Below are 22,484 nucleotides of genomic sequence, written 5' to 3'. Positions count from 1 at the left end.
TATGCAATCAGAAGAGCCAGCATCAAAACATGCAAAATGGGTCAGCACCTTGGGAGAAAAATCTGGAGACAAATGTAAATAACTCTTTTTAAGAAATGTGAATTCCCCAGGACATTGATGGCACAGGGGATGGAAAAGAACATCCGTGTAAATGCTGGAGAAGGTGTGGAGAAAAGGGAACCCTCCTGCACTGTTGGTGGGAATGTAGTTTGGTGCAGCCATTATGGAAAACAGTATGGAGATTCCTCAAAAAACTAAAAGTAGACTTACCATATGATCCAGCGATCCCACTCCTGGGCATATATATCCAGAGGGAACCTTAATTCAAAGAGATACATGCACCTCAGTGTTCATAGCAGCACTGTTTACAATAGCCAAGACATGGAAGCAACCTAAATGTCCATTGACAGATGACTAGATAAAGAAGTTGTGGTATTTTTATCCAACAGAATACTACTCAGCCATAAAGAAGAATAAAACAGTGCCATTGGCAGCAGCATGGATGGACCTGGAGATCATCATACTAAGTGAAGTAAGTCAGACTGAGAAAGAAAAGTACTGTATCACTTATATGTGAAATCTTAAAAAAAAAAAAAAAAGCACAAATGAACTTATTTACAAAACAGAAACAGTCTCACAGACAGAAAATAAACTTATGGTTACCAGTGGGGAAAAGGGGTGGGAAGGGATAAATTAGGAGTTCGAGATTTGTATATAAAATGGATAAACAACACGGTCCTGTTGTATAGACAGGGAATTATATTCAATATCTAGAATAAAAAAATATGAAAAGGAATATATGTATGTATGATTAAAACTATGTTGTACACCAGAAATTGACACAACATTGTAAACTGAAACTATACGTCCATTAAAGAAGAGCATCAGTGGCCCTTACACAGAAAGTGATTAGGAAGAATCAGGATTGCATCATGAAGAAACGTCAAAAATAATTACTATTTCAGTTATATTTTTCAGTTGATAGGTGTAGAAGATGAAAATGCCTAAATCAGTTTCTATCAGCTGAGATTCGACAAGAAGCTATTTACACATGAAGTAGGGAAGTAGAGGGGTAGTGGGAGAGTGCTGTCACCTGGAACTGGTCACAGCACGGCCTTTGCCACCCCTGGGCCAAAGGGCAGGGGGTGCAAGTAGGAGGCAGAGAGAGCTGTGAGGCAGGCCCTGGGCGGGGCCTGTAGGGGGAGGAGGGATGCAACCAGCGCAAGCAACCCTGCAGGGAGGGAAGTGGGGAAATAACTATAACAACGACAACAACAACAACAACAACAACAGTAATAATACTAATATATAATAACCTTTCTCTCCCTCATTCTCTCATCTCTTGCAGGGGCTCCCCGTTGGTCAGACCCAGCTGGAAGTCAGAGGTAAGAGGATCCATTTATATAACTTACCAGATCTCAAGCTTTTTGGTTTCAGAACTCCATTACACTCTTAGACATTCTTTGGGGTCCTCACTACTTTTTGTTTATGGAGCTTATATCTATTAATATTTACCATATTAGAAAAGAAATCTAAGAAACTAAAATAATTATTAATTCAATTAATAAATAATAAACCCATTGCATGTTAATTAAGTTAATGAAAAATAACTACATGTTTCAAAAATACTAGGTGGCATTGTTTTACACTTTGGAAAATTACTTTATAATATTTAGCTTAATGTGACTTCTGCATTCAAAATGTGATACATTATTTTAGTTGAAGAAAATCTAACCTCAGAGACATGTAGTTGGGAAAGTAAGGGGTCTATTAGGTATCTTTTCAAAGATTCATGGATTTTCTTTAATAATGCAACAAAGATCAACAAATAGTTTCTCAAAGATTAGTGGAATCTGAAATTATATCAAATGTTTTGAACTTGGTTACATTAAAACCCACTTGTTCCATCTTATACCTTTTACCCATGCATGATTGTGTAGCTTTGTGCCTTGCTCATTTGGAAAATACTGGTTTAGTGAATTACGCAGATCTACCACATATTCACACGTTGGAATACACAGTAGCAAAAAAGCTTTACATTTGTTAATAATATCAACACTAGTCTCATCTGAAAAATCCTTAACCTTTGGGAAATAGTCAATCCCACTATAGCTGATATAAATTTCAAAAATTCTAATGTTGGTTTGAAAGCTCAAATTTTATCATTGGCAACAAATACAATGGTTTTATGTCATTTGTGGGAAAATACTAGCCAAACACCAATTCTGAATCACCTCAGATGATTTTTCAGCCTTATTTCTGAATGGTGTTCCATGAGAAAAGCAGATACTCAGCCTGCAGTTCAGATAACCCTGACAGTGCCTTCCCTGGAGACAGCAGGCTCGCTTTGGCGTGCAGCAGAGGTATGCTTTATGCCCCCACTTCGTTACATGGAATGTCAAAAAGACCTGCTTGCAAAAGACATGAGGTTGAATGAAGTTAATACTGTTCGTCATGGACATTCTTAATGGAAACTGGCATTTTTAAAGTTGGGAGTGCTTAGTTAGTGAAGAACACAGTGACTGCCAGTACAGGTTGGTGCCACTGTCTTGGTTCCTGCTAAGGCTGCAGCAGTTTTATCCACCTTTGTTTCTGCACCATCAGTTCGAATGCCAACACGGTGAAACAAGGCAAGAGATGTCTTATTCTTATAAAAACAGTTTTGACCTGTGTACCTCCTGGAAAAGTCTTGAGGAAACCCAGGGGCTTGGGGACCATACCTTGAGAACTGCTGAGGTGGCCCATCCAGATCACCCATCAGGGTCAGAATGCAGCATGGAGGAAGGTGGAGTGTAGACTTTGAGGGTGGGTGATAGGAAGACATACAAAATAAAGCCTAAATCAGCACTTTGCTTTTGTATAAAATAAAAACAAATACCAATCATAAGATTATTTGATCCTTGGTTTCTAAGAGCTTGCACTCTAGCAGAAGGGATAAGTCAAGTGTACAAGAAACAACAGAAACTCGAGTGGATCATATCAAGATGGCGGAGTAGGAGGACAAGGAGTTCACCTCCCTGTACAGACACATCACAAATAAATCCACTTGTGGAATAATTCTTACAGAAAACCAACTAGTCATTAGCATAAGATCCCTACTACACTGAGTAGGACAAAAAAATAAAGGTATCAGGACAGGACTGGTGGCCCTAGGAGGGACCTGTGAAGGAGGGAAGGTCCATACAGGCACGTCGACACCCTGCAGGCTGGGAGGTGTGCCGTGATAGACAGAGGGGCTGGAGGAGTCGACTCTGCTCAGGAGGACTGCACACAGGCTGGCTTGCTAGCAGTCAGTGCAGAGAGACCAGTGCTGATGGCTGCCACCTTACTGCACTTCCCAGCCTGAAATGTGAGCCACGCCCACATGCAGGACAGGGAGCAGCTCCAGACTTTACAAGCGCTTGCACACCCTGGGCAGGGCTGACACTGGAGCCCATTCTCAGCCCTCCCACAGTGGGGGTGGGTCCGGGGATGGGTTCAGCAGCTTCAGACGTTGTCGGCATGCACCAGGTGGCAGACGGCGTCACAGAATCACATGTCTCCAGGGGATAGCGCCTTGGGAGGAGTACCAGTGGTTACTTTCCCTGGGGGAGTCCTCCAGTTTCCTATACCTCACACCGTAGTTTGGAGCTGGATCTGGGATGAACAGGTCCTGGGAAAGAGGCAAGCTAATATAGAGACAGCTCAGGTCCCAAGTAGCAGTACAGTCATCTCAATTCCTGCAGCCACAAGACCCTGGCCCCCAGTGCCAGCCTAGCTCTAGGTCTGGGATGAACATAATGGAGGAAGGGACATGACCTTGGGGTGTTTCTGGGAAGAATGGCAGAAGCCTGCATGGGTGGTGCATAGGTTTCCTGTAACCACACAGGCCTCCCTTGCTTCAGAACTAACCTCCTTGGGGACAGAGCATACACTTAAGGGCAACAGAGCCTTATCAAACCCAACCCTCAGGGCTTCTACTCCAGCAACCTGGGAGCAGAACCTGCCACTGACAGAGCTGTGACAGTCACGGAGCAAAGAGGCGGCCCCATCCAGCATGCAAACTCTGGTCATCACAACACCAGTCACACCCTGTCAGGGGATAATGGCCACATGCTCTGAGGAGGCTGGAAGCTGGCATCCAGACCCAAAACAGCCCTCGCACCAAAAATACTGGACTCACACAGGCTGCAACAGGGACACTTCTACATAATAACAGCCCTTCAAGAGCACTGTAGATATTTTTCTTAAATTCACAAAGTTAACTGAAAAAGCAGAGGAACTACTCCCAATTAGAAGAACAAGAGAAATCCTGTGAACGAAAAATGAAACAGAGCTAGCCAGTGTGCTAAATGGAGTTCAAAGAGGAGGTAATAAAAATGCTAAAGGAATTAAGGAAGATTATAAAATGCAGGTCATTCCAACAAGGAACTAGAAACTATAAAGAGGAACCAAACATAATTAGCTCAATTGCTGAGATAAAAACTGATCTAGAAGCAGTGAATTTGAAGACTAAATGCAGAAGAATGAACAAGTGATATATGGAGGGTAGAATAATGGAAACTACCCAATCAGAAAAGCAAAGAATGAAATGGAAAAAAAAAATGATAGCAACATATGTGATATATGTGATAATATAAAGCACACCAACCTACCTATTATAGGAATTCCAGAAGAGAGAAAGGGGGATCTAAAATGTATGTGAAGAAATTATGGCTAAAAGGTTCCCAAACCTAAAGAAGAAAAGAGATATCCAGGTACAGGAAACAGAGGGTCCCAAAAAGATGACCTCAGGCAGACCTACACCAAAACATATCATAATTAAAATGGCAAAAGTTAGGATTCTAAACGTAGCAAGAGAAAAAGCATCAGTTACAAGGGAATCCCTGTACGGCTATCAGTTGATTTCTCTGCAGAAACTTTTCAGGCCAGAAGGGAGTGGCATGATACATTTGAAGTCCTGAAAGGGAAAAACCTGCAACTTAGGATACTCTGCCCAGCAAGATTAGCGTTTAGAATACAAGGAGAGGTAGAGAATTTCTCAGACAAGTTAAAACTAAAAGATTACAGCAATAACAAACCTAATCTAAAAGAAATACTGAAAGGCCTTCTCTAAATAGAAAAGCAGGTATCCACAGGGAAAGGAAAATCAAATAGATAAAAGGACTGAAGACCACTTAAATAAGCCAGTATGCAGATTAAAAAACAATCGAATTTGTAACAGCAAATATAACCACAAAAAGATAAACATGAAGATGTAAAATAGGACATCAAATTCATAAAGTATGCGGGAGGGGAGTAAGAAAATGTACATCTTCACAATGTTTTTGAACTTATAGACTAAAAGCAAGTAGATACAGTTATGGGTTAACATACTTGAAAATAAGAGTATCCATAAATCAGAAACATACAGTCCATTCACAAAAACCAAAAAGAAATTCAAGCATAATACAAAAGAAAATCATAAAGCCACACAAGGGAGAAGAAGATGAACAAAGAAGAACTATAAAATCAACTGGAAAACAAGGTTTAAAATGGTAATAAATATATACTTATCAATAATTACCTTAATATCAATGGGTTAAATACTCCAATCAAAAACATACAGTGACAGATTAGATAAAAAATAAGAACCTATAATATACTGCCTACAAGAGACTCACTTTTGGGTGAAGTACACACATAGAAAGTTAGGTGATGGAAAAAGGTATTTTATGAAAATGGAAATGACTTAATAAAGCAGGGGTAGCAATACTCCTAACAGATAAAACAGACTTTAAAACAAGGTCCATAAGGAATAACAAAGGATGACACTATATATAATGATAAAAGGATCAATACAAGAAGAGGATATTATACTTATTAACATATGTACACCCAATAGAGGAGAGCCTACAAATGTACAGTAATCAAAACAGTGTGTTACTGGCACAGAAACAGACATATAAATGAATGGAGCAGAATAGAGAGCCCAGAAATAAAACCACACACCTGTGGTCAAGTAATCTATACCAAAGGAGGCAAGAAAAAAAAATGGAAAGAAGACTGTCATCAGCAAGTGGTGCTGGGAAAGCTGGGCAGCAGCATGTAAATCAGTGAAGTTAGAATACTTCCTCCCACCATAAACAAAATTAAACTCAGAATGGTTTAATGCCCTAACTGTAAGATGTGACACCATAAAACTCCTAGAAGAGAACACAGGCAAAACATTCTCAGACACAAATCATAGCAGTATTTTTTTAGATTAGTCTCCCAAGGCAAAAGAATTAAGAGCAAAAATCGACAAATGGGACCTAATCAAACTTAAAAGCTTTTTCACAACAAAGGAAAACATAAACAAAACGAAAGAACCACCTATGGAATGAGAGAAAATACTTGCAAATGATGTGACCGACAAGAGATTAATGTCCACACTACACAAACAACTCACACAACTCAATATTTAAAAAAACAAAAACAAAAACCAACAAACCTTTGAAAAAATGGGCAGAAGAACTAAATAGACATCTCTTGAAGGAAGACATCCAGATGGCCAATAGGCACATGAAAAGATGCTCAACATCACTAATTATTAGAGAATGCAAATCAAAAGCACATTTGAGGAATCACCTCCCACCAGTCAGAATGGTTATCATCAAAAAATCTACAAATAATAAATGCTAGAGAGACTTAGGAGAAAAGGGAACTGATGGTGGAAATGTAAATTGGTACAGCCACTATGGAAAACAGTTCGGAGTTTCCTTAAACTACAAATAGAACTACCAGGTAATCTAGCAATCCCACTCCTGGGCATATATCTGGTAAAGACAAAAACTCTAATTTGAAAAGATACATGCACCCCAAAATTCACAACAGAAGTATTTATAATTGCCAAGAATGGAAACAACCCAAGTCCCCATCAACAGACAATCGATTTAAGAAGAGGTAGTATTACATACAATGGAATATTGCTTATCAGTGAAAAGAAAGTAATACTGCCATTGGCAGCCGTGTGGATGGACCTAGAGAATGTTATGATTAGTGAAGTAAGTCAGACAGAGAAAGACAAATACTATATGATATCACTTCTATGTGAAATCTAAAAAATTACACAAATGAATCTATATACAAAACAGAAAAAGACTCACAGAAATAGAAAACAAACTTATGGTTACCAAAGGGGAAAGGGAGGGGGAAGAGGGATAAATCAGGCATATGGGATTGGCAGAGACAGACAATATATAAAATAGATAAGCAACAAGAATTTACTGTATAACACAGGGGACTATAATTTCTTATAATAACCTATAATGGAAAATAATCCAAAAAATATGTGTAACTGAGTCACTTTGCTGTATACCTGAAACTAACACATTATTGTAGTTCAACTATACTTCAATTAAAAAAAAACCCTCAAATGGTTTAGCACAGTACAATTGTAGCTTTTTTTCCTTCTTTATCGGTATATAAAATAAATCTTTGAATTGATTCATTAAGTCTTAGATTCTGATGTATGATAAGTAGAGAAAATCACATGAACCCTACCTGGTGGAGTGCCTTGATCCACCTCTGTCCACGTCAGGGTGGAGCTGCCCCGGGATCAGACAGGTCGTGGTCTTCGGGACAGGTTTCCCGCTCCCTGGACAGAACACCATGCATATGTATCAGAAACTCTCGGTTCTCCAGCCTTCCACTGTTTATGAATCTCCCTTCTGAGAGACTCGTTTTGTCTTTTAAACTTAGGAATGCACAAAATGAGTGAGTGAAAGAATAAATATTAAAGGCCAAAAGCCACTGTGCCTCCTTCAAGGGACTTTGCCTATCCAGCCTGGTGGGATGATTTTGTACGTTCATGTTCATAGGGAAGTTTCATATTCTGTCCAGTTTCCTTTCACCCTTGGATCATTTTAGTGTCACCCTGTACTCCTAGCCCTCTATGCTTATGGACTTAATGAAGAAATGGGACTGACGGATACACCGCAGTGCCTTCAGTCACTCTTCCACAAATGCCCAGTCAGGCTTTCTCCAGTCATGACGCAAGAGAAGGGTAATGTTATCTGCAGACTGCAATCACTTGAGTTTGTATTTGCAAGGGAAATGGTAACCCAGGAGCAGTCCTTTACTTCGAGGGGATTAGAGCTTCAGCTGATATTGGACTCTCTTATTTGTTTCTATAAATTTTTAACAGCTTGAAATGGCATTAAACTCTTCAGAGTGCACAATATAACGCCACTAATCCTGTTGATCTTACATTGCTTTACAGAGGCGAGGACAGCAATAAATCCTTTTATGCGTAAATCAGGAGAGATGTTAGCCATTTCTCTACAAGGACATATCTTATTACTACAGTTGCCTTATGTAAGTTAGAACTCAAGTATTAAATTTGAAATGTCTTTTTTTCTTCCCTCTGCCTGTCTACTGATTCTATTCCTCCTCTCATTCCCCTGCTCCAAATAATTGAACTTTTCCTACATCCATCTGTCCGTCCGTCCGTCCATCCCTCTGTCTAACTGTCATCCATGTATCTATCCATCAACTTTCAAAATCTCAGTGTCTGGCCTCGCCTGCCATTTTAGGACACATTTCTGCACAGCATTGTGACAAATGCCTTTTGAGTGAACAGGCTGCGACTTGATCCTTGGTTTCCAAGATTTTGCAGTCTAGTGTGAGGGATACGTCAAATGCACAAGTAACAGAAACTGAAAGTTGAATTTGATAGACTGTTGGTTAAGGGCAAGGGCTCAGCAGTTAGTCTGTGCTTGTCTCTACCACTTCCTACCTGTACGTCCCCAGGCAAATCCTTGGACATCTCTGAACCTCCTGTTCCTCATCTGCAATACAGATCAACTACACAGGGTTGCTGTAATGATTAAATGAAGCATAAAATATTTAGCACAATGCTATGTATTGCCATACATAATATTATAATTTGTGCTCAAAGAGATATATAAGCAATAACCAAACTGACCCATAACAGTAAATTTCCCCGGCCACCAATAAATTGTATCAAATTTGTTTTTTCTTGTGTGTACCTTTCAGAGATAAAGCTAGCCAAGAGTACCTGAGCTGTCACCAGCATTATACATATGATAAAGTTGGTTCTTCACACAGGTGATACAGCTGTGGCTGAGAAAAGATGCTCCCTAAATTGTCTTTCTCCTGGTAGAAATATGTTGCAGTAAACCACCTGCATTGTTTCAGCTAGTTCCTACTCTCACAAGCAGTGATATCCAAATGTGTTACCTCCCTCGAGCTGGAATTTAACCAGACCAGAGATAGTTAGGTCCATCATAGGTCATCATATTTGCTGTGCTTGGTCCCGTACAAACCAAGCCCACCGCCTTCAGCCAATTGTAGGTTCGGCTGATCCCCGTGCTGGGTGTCTTCCCATCTGCTATTGCATAATGTGAGTCCCATCACTTTCCACCTCCCTCTCCCCAAGCTTACAACACAGTCATCCATGATTCATTTGAGTTCCAGGGAAAGCAGACACCGCAGTCTCCGGAAGTTCAGAGGACCAGAGGAGACCAGTCTACGCTGTGATTTTGGCAATCTCAAGTTCCCACTGGAAGAGAGGGAATAAATGGGGGAAAATGCAAAGGGCTTAGAATTAGAACCACAGGATGACTTCTGGTCCCAGTTTTGAATTATTCGGTCATACCGAGCAAATTACTGAAACATTTGGGACCTTAGTTGACTCATCTACATAGTAAATGCATTGTGCCAAATAATCTCATTATTAATAGTGAACCTTAATTACCATTTTATCCATTTAATATTTATAAAATGCCCAACTCTGTGTAATGCACTGTGCAGAATAAGAGACATTTCTATAAGGACCACACACACATACACTATAGCTCAATATGATAAGAACCACAAATAAAGTGATAAAAAATGTGAGGGGCCGCAGCTGTTAACACTGTGGTGGACCTTGAAGCTACTGCTCAGTTCTGACCATAAGGCCAGGCCTGTGATTTGTCTCTTCAAGCTCACTAACATGTGATGGAGAATCAGTCACCTTTCTGGACTCTGTTATCTCCTCTAGAAAATAAGGCAAATGAATGTAACGGATATTTCAAAGATTTTTTTTTTTTTTTTGAGAGGGGAAATGAAGAGGATTAAAGGGGAAAATCCACGCGGATGAACAGTTCAGTGGTCACAATAATTATCAGTATTTGTCTCTGATGTTCATTGTGAGGTGGCCAGTGAAGATGTGCTTGGGTTTTTTGTTTGTTTTGATATAGAAGGAAAAGAGGCTGAAGCACTTACTGGAGGAAAAATCAGGGCAAGGACGCTCAGTATGCAAGTAACTGCTCGGTTAACTCTCCAAAGTCAAAGCTCACTTTCGTCATCAGTATTTTCTTCTCCTGATCTGGAACATGTCCAGTGAAGGAGAAAATGTGTGGCGGCACAAGTTTCTTGGCTAATCTTTATCAGATTGTATGTTTAGGATGAGTTCAGTCAGACAGTGTGTCCTCCTGCCAATAGGTGGCAGAGTAGGCAAATTTGTCTGGGAATGGAAATAAAATCTGAAAGGAAGGAGCTTGGGTTGGGACCTCCTGTTTGGTCAACCTACGTTTATCATGATTTATCATGCACCCACATTGCAAAGCCCACTGCAAAGCAGTGAAGACTTGAAAAAGACAGGATCTCTTCATCTTTTGGAGCTCCTGTTTAGCAGATCCATTAAAAAACAAACAAAACCTTTCCCCTTTTATAACAAGAAATATTACACAATTAGTAGAGAAAAAGAAACATACAGAGCAAAATGCAACTCTGTTAAAGAAACTACATTTCTTATCCTCTCTTGATTTTATGCATTCCTTAGTCCTAACTCAGACAGCTCCTCTGACATTGAGGACACCAGACTTTGCTAATAATGAACTCTAGACAAACAAACCAAAACATACCTCAACAATAAACCCCTAAAACTTCCATTCAAACCGAGGGCCCCCAGCATTCTCTGAAAGAAAGAAGTGCCCTCGTCTTTTACTATCAATTGATACTGCCTGAAGAACTCCGTAATACTTTCTCACTGGAACCCGTTATCTTCATTCCATCCCTTTGAATAACCAAAGCATGGAAACTATAACTAAAAACCATATAATTTTAAGCTTACATAAAAAAGACACCACCTGTGAAAGGTAGTCTGAATTTGTCTAATTACATTCTGAAGTATTAAAAGGCAAGGAATGTGGGTTGAAAATACTGACAAACTCTTATTCATGCACTAAACTCAGTGTCTCCTTGGTGAAGGTTTTTCTGTCTTTTAAATGTATTCCTCCTCTCCTCTGGGTTCCTATAGCACACATACCTTCTGCTATCACATACACGTATCCGAGGCTCTCTTAACTAGTTGGAAGACATTTGTGTATTTTGCACATCAAACTGAGATCTTGGAGGTCACGACCATGTAATTAGTCATCTTGATTCTACAGTGCCAAATAGAGTAATCTTTCTTATTTGTTGAAGAAACAAATTTATAAATAGACAAATCGGTGAGGAGGAAGGACTGGGATGTTTTCTAAATTTCATCACCAGTTTTGGAGAAATGTGAAGGTGACTGGAGGAATTGAGACATGATAGAAAGTTTGGCAGCAGAACTGTTGTGACTCATCAGCTATAACACGTTTCAGAGCCACATCTTAATTCATATATGACTTTGTCACATACTAGTAAATAAATAAGTTAACATTTCTGAGCTTGTTTACTCATGTAAAATTGGAAAAAATAATGCTTCAAAGAACGTTACCAGCTTAAATAGCTAATGAATAGGTTCAAGTTACACATTTTAACATCATATACGTACAAAGGATGGTGACTACTACTATTATCTCCGTGACAAACCATTTTCTCTTTTAAATGATATTTGATGTCTTTAGAGTCAGTAAAATTAGCAAACAAAAGTAGTTTGTTCTTTTTTTTTGTATCACCTGATTTTGCTACTAAGGAAGTAAAGGCAATTTTGCTGGTAAAAAATGGTTGATTTATTGAAGAAAAAATCTACCACATTTGTGATTTGTATGATTTACTCTTATGAACAATTTAGAAATGAAGAGTTTCTTTTATGTGATGTTGGTTTTTACACTAAATTTTAAGAGTGTCTTTGTAAAGATCCTAAATTGTGTTACATGTTAGCTTTTAGATGCTTTTTTTTTCTGGGAGATGTATAAATTAAAATTTAATTTGGTGGAATATAATTTAAAGTATGACATTAAGGGGGGAGGGTATATAGCTCAGTGGTAGAGAGCATGCCAAGCCTGCATGAGGTCCTGGTTTCAATCCCCAGTACTGAGATGGGAGGGAAGGGGGCAGGGCACAGTCACCAAAGGAATGACACAGCAGTTAACACCAAGATGGCAAGAGATTCAACTCCCAGTAGGCCCTGAAGTCCAAGATGGTGGGAGATTTGACTTCCAGTAGGCCTTAAGCTTCATTATACACTCACTGTAACGTATATTAACGTGGTAAATGGCACTCCCACATGGGCCATGATAGTTCTAAGGCTAACCATAAAAGGTCAAAAAGTAGGTGGTGGCCCAGTTCCTGGGGATCCCAGCCCCTTCCCCAGAGTAGTTGGGATAATCCTCCCACTTGTTAGCACATGGAAGTAGTGAGCCCGTAAAACCTAACAGCCCCCACGCCTCATGGCCACTCTCCCTTCTCAGTGAGACTGACCACACTGTGGAGTGTCTCTCTCTGAATAAATCTACCTTTACACAGCTGTGACTCGCTCTTGAATTCTTCCCTGCATGAAGCCAGAACCCTCACTTGGCGGGGCGCATCTCAGGTACTCAGCCGAGACCTGGGACACAGCCCTCCAATTGTGCCTGATTTTCCCATATCAGTACCTCCATTAAAAAAAAAAATCAATTGATCGATCAATAAACAAACCTAACTAAACCCTCAAACACACATACACACACACACACATAGAAAACAAGTTTAAGTTAAAAATAACACTGTGAAAATTTGAAAATAGAGTACCTTTTTGGCAAAGAGAAAATGCTTGAAATACGTTTGTGGTTGGGCAAGATGCTTGTAGAATGATTCAGGAACTGTCACTGGAAAATCTGAGGACTGACAGTCTGAGTTAAATTGGCCGTGTTACCAGTGGCTGTTCAGTCTCCTCCTCCAGTTCAGTCCTGGGTCACAGTAGCTGCATCCTTAGCTGTTGGGCTGGAATGCACGTGATGAACAAACGTCTCATCAAACAGGAGAGCCTATGCATTCTGGGGGTTCTGGGGTCAGACGCCAGATCCTGCCATCATTAAGAGACCACAAAACAATAAGGGGAAGTGACACAATCTCCATATCCTGAATTCACCGCAATTCCTTGAAGTTATTTTTTGTTGAGGACATGCAGCCTGCAAAGCATATGCTTTGAAAAATATACTGTGATGTTACCACCCTCACCCCCTGTCTTAAGCTGTATCCAGGAGGATGTATCCTTATTTATGTCTGTGGAATGAGATTGTCTTTTCTAGTGCTTGGGAGCTTTCTGTGGTGGCCTGTGGATGCTTCAAAACAAAGCCTTTTTAAAAATCCTTTCATTTTCTTAGATGGAATTGCCTTTTGTAATTTCTTCTTTTTGTTGTTTAAAAAAAAAATCAAAAGAAAAGAAGCAAAAAAAAAAAGAAAAAGAAAAAAAGGCAGAAGGAATTCAGCTGGTGACTGCAGCTGAGGTGCTCCAGAAGACGACGGCTGTAATTGGTCGTTAGAAGTGGCACTGCCGTCATTTCCCCACAGATTGAAATCGACTTTTCCTCTCTACGTTTTCCTCTGGGGCTGGGGAAATTAACCCAATTAATTGATTTTAGTGAAATGACCATTTATGTTAAAGTACTAGCCTCAAAGAGAAACAAAAATGTTTTGAAGCATCTCTTTCCTAAGCCACAATCCCCCATAATCTAAATGGTGCAGTGTATGAATGCTGGTGTTTGAATGCTGAATCATTCAAAATCTGTTCTCAGTATAAATGTTTCTCATCAAGAAATCTCACACATGGTTTAGCATAAATTGTCACCTATTGTCAGGATAATCCAAAAGGGAAATACTCTTGTTTGTGTTAAATTGTTGTTAACTGACTGAGGAAATCTGAGAAAGATCACATGATAGCCATATGTAACTATTCAGGAAAAAGAAGATTTCTAAGGAAATGAACCTTATTCTCAACCACCGTGGTGAACTTTGGAATGTCCAAGAACCCTTCAGTGGTTATTGGAATGTTGTAGCAAAACAAATGACCCAAGTTAGGTTGAGAAAATAGTGTCGATGAATAACAAAGATGTTCACTGTAAAATTATCTATGATAGAAATTGGAAGCAATCCAAGTATCCAACAGTAGGTACTGGTGGCACTGGTTAAATAAACCATAGTATAAATTCCTACAGTGCTAAACCATTCAGTCTGAAAGGTATTGTTAAGTCAATGTTAACAGGCTACAAAAGTATGTAGGTATAATTCTTTTTCTTGCAACTAAAGTATATGAAAAAAATCTAGAAAATACACTTTAAAATGTTACTAATATGGTTATTTAATGCCCTGGGGTTATAGGTGGTTTTTAAAAAATCTTTTTGCTTCTTGGTATTCTCTGCTTTTTCTACAATGAATCGTTTTAGTAAGACTGCTGGGTAGTGATCTTTAGAATTCTTTTCAGTAGATGGTGAAACTGAGAAACAAATTATGGTCAGAGAGAAAAAGGAAGGGTACTCCAGTCAGGAGAAAGCCCTTCCACCTTCACTCCTTTACCGGCATCCCTGGCAGCTACCAAATGTTTAACTTCTGTGAACAGAACCAGTGTACTATTTCCCTGTCTCCGTTACACCTGGAGTCCAATAGTCTGGGTCAAAGAAGAGAACATAGGTGAAACACTCTTTGATATAAATCATAGCGATATTTTCTAAGAGCAGTCTCTTAAGGCAAAAGAAATAAAAGCAAAAATAAACAAATGGGATTGAATCAAACTTAAAAGTTTTGCACAGCAAAGGAAACAATCAACAAAAAGACAACCAGAAAGGGGTTAATATCCAAAATATACCAAACAGCTCATACAACTCAATATCAGAAAAACAACCCTATCAAAAAAATGGGCAGAAGACCTAAAAAGACATTTCTCCAAAGAAGACACACAGATGGCCAACAGGCACATGAAAAGGTGCTCAGCTTCACTAATTAATAGAGAAATGCAAATCAAAACTACAATGAGGTACCCCTTCACACTGGTCAAAAGGGCTATCATCAAAAAGTCTACAAATGACAAATGGTGGAGAAGATGTGGAGAAAAGGGAACCCTCCTACACTATTGATAGGAATGTAAATTGGTACAGCCACTATGGAAAACAGTATGGATTTCCTTTAAAAACTAAATATAGAATTACCATATGATCCAACAATTTCATTCCTAGGTATACATCTGGAAAAAAAATACAAATTTGAAAAGATACAAGCACCCTAATGTTCATAGCAGCACTGTTTACAACAGCCAGGACATAGTAGCAGCCCAAGTGCCCATCAACACATGATTGCATTAGGAAGATGTGATACCCCCCCCACCCCCCCGGAATATTACTCAGCTTTAGAAGAGAATGCAATACTGCCACTGGCAGTAGTGTGGACAGACCCAGAGAATATTATGCTTAGTGAAATGTCAGAAAGACAAATCTTATATGATATTAATTTTACATAGAATCTAAAAAATAATACAAATGAATACAAAGCAGAAATGGACTCACAGACATAGAAAACAAATTTGTGGTTACCAAAGGAAAGAGGGAAGGGGAGAGGGACAAATTAAGGGTATGAGATTAAACAGATATAAACTACAATATATAAAATCAATAAGCAACAACGATTTACTATATAGCCCAGGGAATTACACCCATTATCTTATAATAACCTACAATGGAATATAATCTACAAAAATACTGAATCACTGTGCTATATACCTGAAACTAACACAATATAGTAAATCAACTATACTTCAATTTTAAAAAAGAGTAAAAGCCATGTATTTGGGGGCTATAATGGAAAACAAACCCTATCATTCATACTGGTGCACCATTTTCATAATTTTCCAAAGATCATTATTCTCAGCCATTGCTGTCTGATATCCCAAGTTGTACATCCAGGTTTCCTGCTACCATTGTGTCCTGATGCTTATCAACTCTAACCCCATCAATGTGTATACTCTTGTTATAAACCTGCATTGCCTTTTTGACTAGGTCCTTAGAGGGGAGTAAACCTAGAATTAAGGTGACTGAGGTCTGGAGAAGTAATTTCCATGGAAATTGGATTAAGGGACCTTGCGTTTATAATTAATTCATTTATATGGCTTACTTCATTCAGATAGTGGGTATAGATCATGCTAAACAAGCAAATTCCAGATCTTCATTTTACCCAGAATTATGATTTTGCATTCAACAACTAATTCTCTTACTATTTTACTATTTGGATAGAAACCTACTGAGCTTAGGAGACCCCAAAGTAAAAGTGCCTCCAAAATTCCCCAAGCATTACAGTAAATATCCCATGACATCTCCTTGTTAACATGTCCATTCGTCCTAAATCCCCATCCTAGATGGGCAGTCAGAGGGTTTTCCTCCACGATAGTTTATTACCTCGTAAAAATCTTCATCCTAGTACTTAGGATATTATATGGTAATTGTTTGTTTTGTTTGTTTTTTTCTTAGTAGACTTTGAGCTCCTTGAAGGCCAGGAGTATGACTTATTCATCTTCCCATATCTAGGTCCTATGTCTCCCATAAAATAGACAATCAATGCATTAAATACATGTGGAATGAATGAGGAGATAACTAAGAATTTGACATTCTCCTTGTGAAAAAGGATAGGGTAGAATGTCCATTTACTGTTAAAATAACCTTATGTCTGGACTGGTAGTGATAAAACACAAGAAAGGAAAGCAATGATATTTTATAGTGCCCATTTAATGATATATAAGGCTGAAAGAAAAGTCGGAGTTTTTCCTCTCCATTGTGTAAGTCAATTTGATAAAGTGGATACTTTACATCTCTTTGACAGCTGGGGCATTTTTATGCATATGCAGTTCCAGCTCAATCTCCTCTGGTAACTTTTTTTTCAATAAAGTTGCAGCTAACTTCTGCAAAAAGCTGATACCGTTCTGCCACACAGAAATTGTACACTGTATCAGAGTCACTGTACCAAGTATCAGCCAACACACCCAAGCTTGTCTGGAGCAAGGAGCAGTCAGTACAGCAGATTTCATTTCAAAACCGCAGTGGAAATGAATAAGCTTTTACTTTCTCAGGCACTAGCTAAAACACTCTTTGAATGTATCATTACTAAGAACAAGTAGAGTCTGTTTTTTCCCTTCCTCTATCCGTATCTGTTTATTTCTATAACCTATGAAGCTCTAGTTACCACACATAATTTAGGGGGAAAATGTCTCATAGTGACAGAATCAAGGAACTCCTAGAAGTAGCCTGTAATTCATACAGTAAAACATACTGGGTTAAAATCTTATCTTTAGCTCTAGGACTTGGAGGGTGTAAGTGAGGCACTTCTCCGTTCTTAGAGGTCAGTTTGACAGCAAAACGTGTTAGGTGTAAATTAAGTGTCAGACAATATGCTGGGTTCCTGGTGGGTGTTGGAGATGGAAAGAGGAATGAGGTGAAGTGGCATTTCTTGAGGGGCTCACAGTCTGGAAGACAAGATGATAAATTATAAGGACACCCAGAGAGGACTTTGGGATCCTAGAGGAGGGACATAATTTCTTCCATATCTTCTTTTGCAGTTATATTCATTTTGGGATTTTATCACTTATAACTAGATTCCTGGCTATTATAGTCTTTCAGTTCTAGTAAAACTGGATCATTATTCCCTAGTCTCTGTGATCTGTAGTCTCTCTCCTGGGATCCATGGTTATACCTCTGATCTTTGGTCTCTGTCCTCCTCTTGGTTATGGGACAGTTATCAATACCTACTGTCAGAAGACAGCTGGCATTCCTGGGTTTTAAACTGGTCATTTGGCTTACCTGGTGACACACTCCTGGGTTTTTCACTCCAGGTTTCTTCTCTGTCTCTTCCTAACCCTCTCTAGTTGCCACTTTAAGAGACAGAGCAGATTAAGTCCAGTAGAATGGACATTTAATTAAGCAAGTCATTTCATGTTTATTCAGTGAGCATGTAGTCAGCACCTTCTGGTTGTCAGGCGCTGTGCTAGGAATTGGAGATTCAGAAATGCTCTCATATAACTGATAGTCAAACAGGGAAGGCTGACATGAAACCAGATAACTATACTGCACTGTCATCGATGCTAAATAGAGACTTTGAGGGAGCAGAGGACAGATTTGAAAAATTGAAAAATCCTCCACAGAAGGGGTGACATTTCAGCTGGATCTGAAGAGACCATTACTTCATCAAAGAATATAAAGAACAGCCTGTTTACAGGCATTGGCGTGGGAGAGAATGCAGCATGATTGGGAAATGATTTTGGTGTAGCTGTGGGAGGAGGAAAGAGGGTTCAAGGAATTGACAGGTTCTGCCTAAGGTCTAAGTGGCCTGTTCTCCTGCCCACATTTCCTGTGAGGTTTTGCCTCTCCTTAAGTGGAGGAGACTCTCCATTTCCTCTCTTCCTGCCAGAGATGAGACACCTAACTCACTACTCTCAAAATGCTAATTTCAACATGTTTTGGGGGAAAATGTTAACGGTTTTGTCTGTGACCACGGATGCTAAACTTTATTAGGTGGTATCCAACTGATCTGAAAGCATTAATACAATTCTCTAAAAGTGAAATTTGCCCAGCAATTTACATTTAAAGAGTAGTTAAAACACTGGGTGCATCTGATTCATAGTTTTACCATCGTACAAAGTGGAGCTCAGCAGCCCATATATGATGGCTGTGGTAACATACTTTACACCCATAAAATGATCTTGACAGCTTATAATCATCAAGGAGAGCTTTTGTGTTCTTAAACTGAAATACTTGTATGATGAGTAAGATGATGATTCTTACTATAAGCATTCACATTTGCGGAATTTCAATTTTTCAGTGATGAACAAACTGGGGAGAGATGGACTAAATCAGTGATTCTCAAGCTGGATGTCCATCAGAATCACATGTGGGACTTGTGAAAAATAAAGGGGGAAGGATCTGGAAGTCAAAATGTTAAAAAAAAAAAAAAAAAAAAAAAAAAGTCCCACGGGTGGCTTTTGTGCACAATCAGGTTTGTAAGTTCCAGAGGCTGATGACTTCTTGTGGATACACCCAGTCATAAGACTTCAGCAATTTTCTGGGTGAATAAAAAAAGTTCACCTGAATCTTAAAAAAAAATACTAATGAATGTATATATTAAACAGAAATAGACTCACAGGTATAGAAAACAAACTTGCGGTTACCAAAGAGGAGGGGGAGGGAGGAACAAATTAGGGGTATGAGATTAACAGATACAAACTCCTATACATAAAATAGATAAGCAACAAGGGTTTATTGTATAGCACAGGGAATTATACCCAGTATCCTGTAGTAATAACCTGTAGTGAAAGTATACTCTGCAAAAATACCAGTCACTATGCTGTACACCTAAAGCTGCCACAATATTCTAAATCAACTATACTTCAATAAAAAACCTCACCTATTTAAGTGTAAATTGGTATAGCCACTATGGAAAACAGTATGGAGTTTCCTTAAAAAACTAAACCTATGATCTAGTAACCCCACTCCTGGGCATGTATCCAGAAAAGGCAAAAACTCTAATTTGAAAAGATACATGCACCCCAATGTTTATAGTAGCACTGTTTACAATAGCCAAGACATGGAAGCAACCTAAATGTCCATCAACAGAGGACTGGATAAAGAAGATATGGTATATGTATGTGTGTGTATATATAATGGATAAAGAAGATGTGGAATACTACTCAGCCATAAAAAGAAAGTAATACTGCCATTAGCAGCAACATGGATGGACCTAGAGATTATCATACTAAGTGAAGCAAGTTAGACAGAGAAAGACAAGTATTATATGATATCACTTATATATGGAATCTAAAAATAATACAAATGAATCTATACAGAAAACAGAAACAGATCCACAGACATAGAAAACAAACTTACGGTCACCAAAGAGGAAAGGTGAGGGGAGGAATAAATTAGGAGTTTGGGATTAAGAGATATGCAACACCCTACTGTATAGCACAGACAACTATATTCAATATTTTGTAATAACCTATAATGGAAAAGAATCCAAAAAAGAATACATTCATATATATGTATAACTGAATCACTTTGTGTATACCTGAAGCTAAGATAACCTTGTCAATCAACTATACTTCAATTTAAAACCCCCACCTATTCAAGACTGAATTGTATATAGATAATTTGTTAGAATTGAAGGTCCAAGTGTTTTTTGAAATGTTAAGAGATTGTTTTAAAAACTGTACTCTGAACTGTAACCGTTCTGCTGCAACATACAGCAATAGGTACGGACCGTGCACGAGTCAGTATTCCAGAGCGTGAGTCCAGAGTGCCCCTGTGCTGCTCTTACTCCTGTTAGCAATAAATACCTTTCTCACTTTCAGCCACTGACTGATAAATGTCTTCATGCAGGTAGGCAAGCCCGGCTAGGAGTGTGCTGTTACTTCTTTTGGTGAAAGCAGGTAACTTCAAGCTGTACAGCATCTATAAGAATTAGGGAAGAAAAGGTTAACTTTTGCTGTTGTGAATTCTCACTTTTTTTTTTTTTTTAAGTACTGGCTGAGTGTTACAGCATTTAACAGGAAATTACGAGGTTAACAGTAGAAAATCAAATTAAACATGAACTTTCAAATTGAAAAAAAAATGACATCTTTTCTTTCCCTTATGGCACTTCACGTGAATGTCTGCTGAAGGAAGGACCAAACTGCTGACGTTGGGTCAGTGCCCCACTCCATAGGGAGTTGGAATAGAGAAAGGAAAAAAGTGTTAGGGCATCTGGGCCAGAACCAGGTGAACTGAGACAGGGACATTTTTCCCCAAGGCACAGGGTGGCACTGGTATCGGAAAATAAAAGGTGCTTGGCAGAGAAAAACAACATAGGTCCACTACAATTGTACATTATATTACATTGTTATATATTTGTTTTCTCCACAATGAAAATTTCATCAGGGGTATAAAAAATAAGTTAGTTTCATTTAGCTTTATTTTTGAGCCATTTTTAGAGTGGAGCACAAAGGTGTGCATACAATAGCCACTTCACAAAAACCAGAAGAAAAGGAGAGAAGGTGGGTAGGCAGGCATGTTCCTGCATGATAAAAATTATGTTGATATGCTTTAAAGAGGAATATTGTTCCAAATGTATGCTAAATTAGATGCAAAAATAATTATAAAACAGTATGGTCTTGTCAGTCAAGTCCTAAAATTTGCATATGAGATGAAAACGAGTCATTGTTTTGGTTGCTGTCCCAATCAAGTGTACTGTTCATTTGTGTCAAAGCTGTTTTTATTGAAATAAGCAGAATCAGGCATCCCACTCTCACTCAGTAACAAACGCAGTGAGAAGTTACAAGCTGTGTATCATTCGAATAAACATTATCTCCTGGCACTGTTTCCCAAGGCCAGTGGTTTGTCCAGTCGTAACGATCTATGAACTTAATTGACGACCAAGCCATCACATAGATCCTAACTCGGGTTCACTCCTTGATTCTGCTCTATTTACTCTCACTTTGGTTCTTCAGTTTTTCTTTCTTCATGGTCTTTTCCCGTTCTGCACAGTAAAATCCATTCACAACTCCATTCTCCACCCTTCTCACCTTCTCAGTTTTCTCAAGACTTCACTACGATCATTACTTTCCTCTACTTCTCTTTTTCCTTTTTCTTCTCGCTTCTCTTTCCTTCAAAGTTACTTCCCTACTTCTTGTCAAATTGAATGTAGAGTTGGAGAAATCTGCTAAAAATAAAGTTTTAGGAAAAATGAAAAAAGTGTTGAGAGAGAGAAAATAAAACAAAAATAAGAAACGAAAGCCTTGCAGACAGTAGATTGCTCTGCTATAAAAATAGAGACTAATGCAGGATTTGCAGACAGAGATACATTAGATGGAAAGGGTCATGGTAACTAGCAATTTGCCGAGCTTTTAAGCTATCCTTTTGGACTTCTAAGACTCCTTTCTGAAGGCAAGTGAAGAATCCTCCAGGTGTCTAAAGGAATAAAAATGTCCTGCTTCCTCTTCCATGGCTTGGAAAGCAACTTTAATGTAAAGGTTCCTGAGGAGAGATGTGGGAGGAACAGGGGAAATCGGCTTTGACACAAGAAAAGAACTTGAAAATGGAAGAATTGAAAAGACAGGCACCGCAAAATTATTATTGCTTAAGTGTTACTTACGGACAAAATTTTCACTAAAGGCATAAAGTAAGGAGGTCGTGGTTTTGAAGACTCATCCATGAAAGGACAAACATTTAGGCAGCTCTGTTGGAGTTCATTCCATAATTTTGTGAGGTTCACTTTTATTTTTAATAATGGAAGCAAATATAAGTTGCCATCTAAATTTAGACTTGCTAACTGAGGACAAT

General features: G+C 38.8%; 1 long non-coding RNA gene across 6 annotated transcripts in view; it reads left to right on the top strand.

Moving 5' to 3' along the window:
• The window catches only part of LOC106729448, a 150,123-nt gene that overhangs the window by 106,374 nt on the left and 21,265 nt on the right, over positions 1–22,484 (top strand). For 5 of the 6 annotated variants that reach the window (XR_004323894.1, XR_004323898.1, XR_004323895.1 and 2 more), the window contains one exon: positions 1,349–1,385. This is a non-coding gene — a long non-coding RNA (uncharacterized LOC106729448). Of the gene's footprint in view, positions 1–475; positions 533–1,348; positions 1,386–22,484 lie in introns of those variants that run through there. The other variant, XR_004323893.1, reaches the window with a different exon arrangement.

Source organism: Camelus ferus, chromosome 11, assembly GCF_009834535.1.
Source record: "Camelus ferus isolate YT-003-E chromosome 11, BCGSAC_Cfer_1.0, whole genome shotgun sequence".
In the NCBI taxonomy this organism is placed as follows: Eukaryota; Metazoa; Chordata; class Mammalia; order Artiodactyla; family Camelidae; genus Camelus; species Camelus ferus.
The sequence above is the reverse complement of the archived record's forward strand: the minus strand, read 5'-3'. Positions and strand labels throughout refer to the sequence as shown.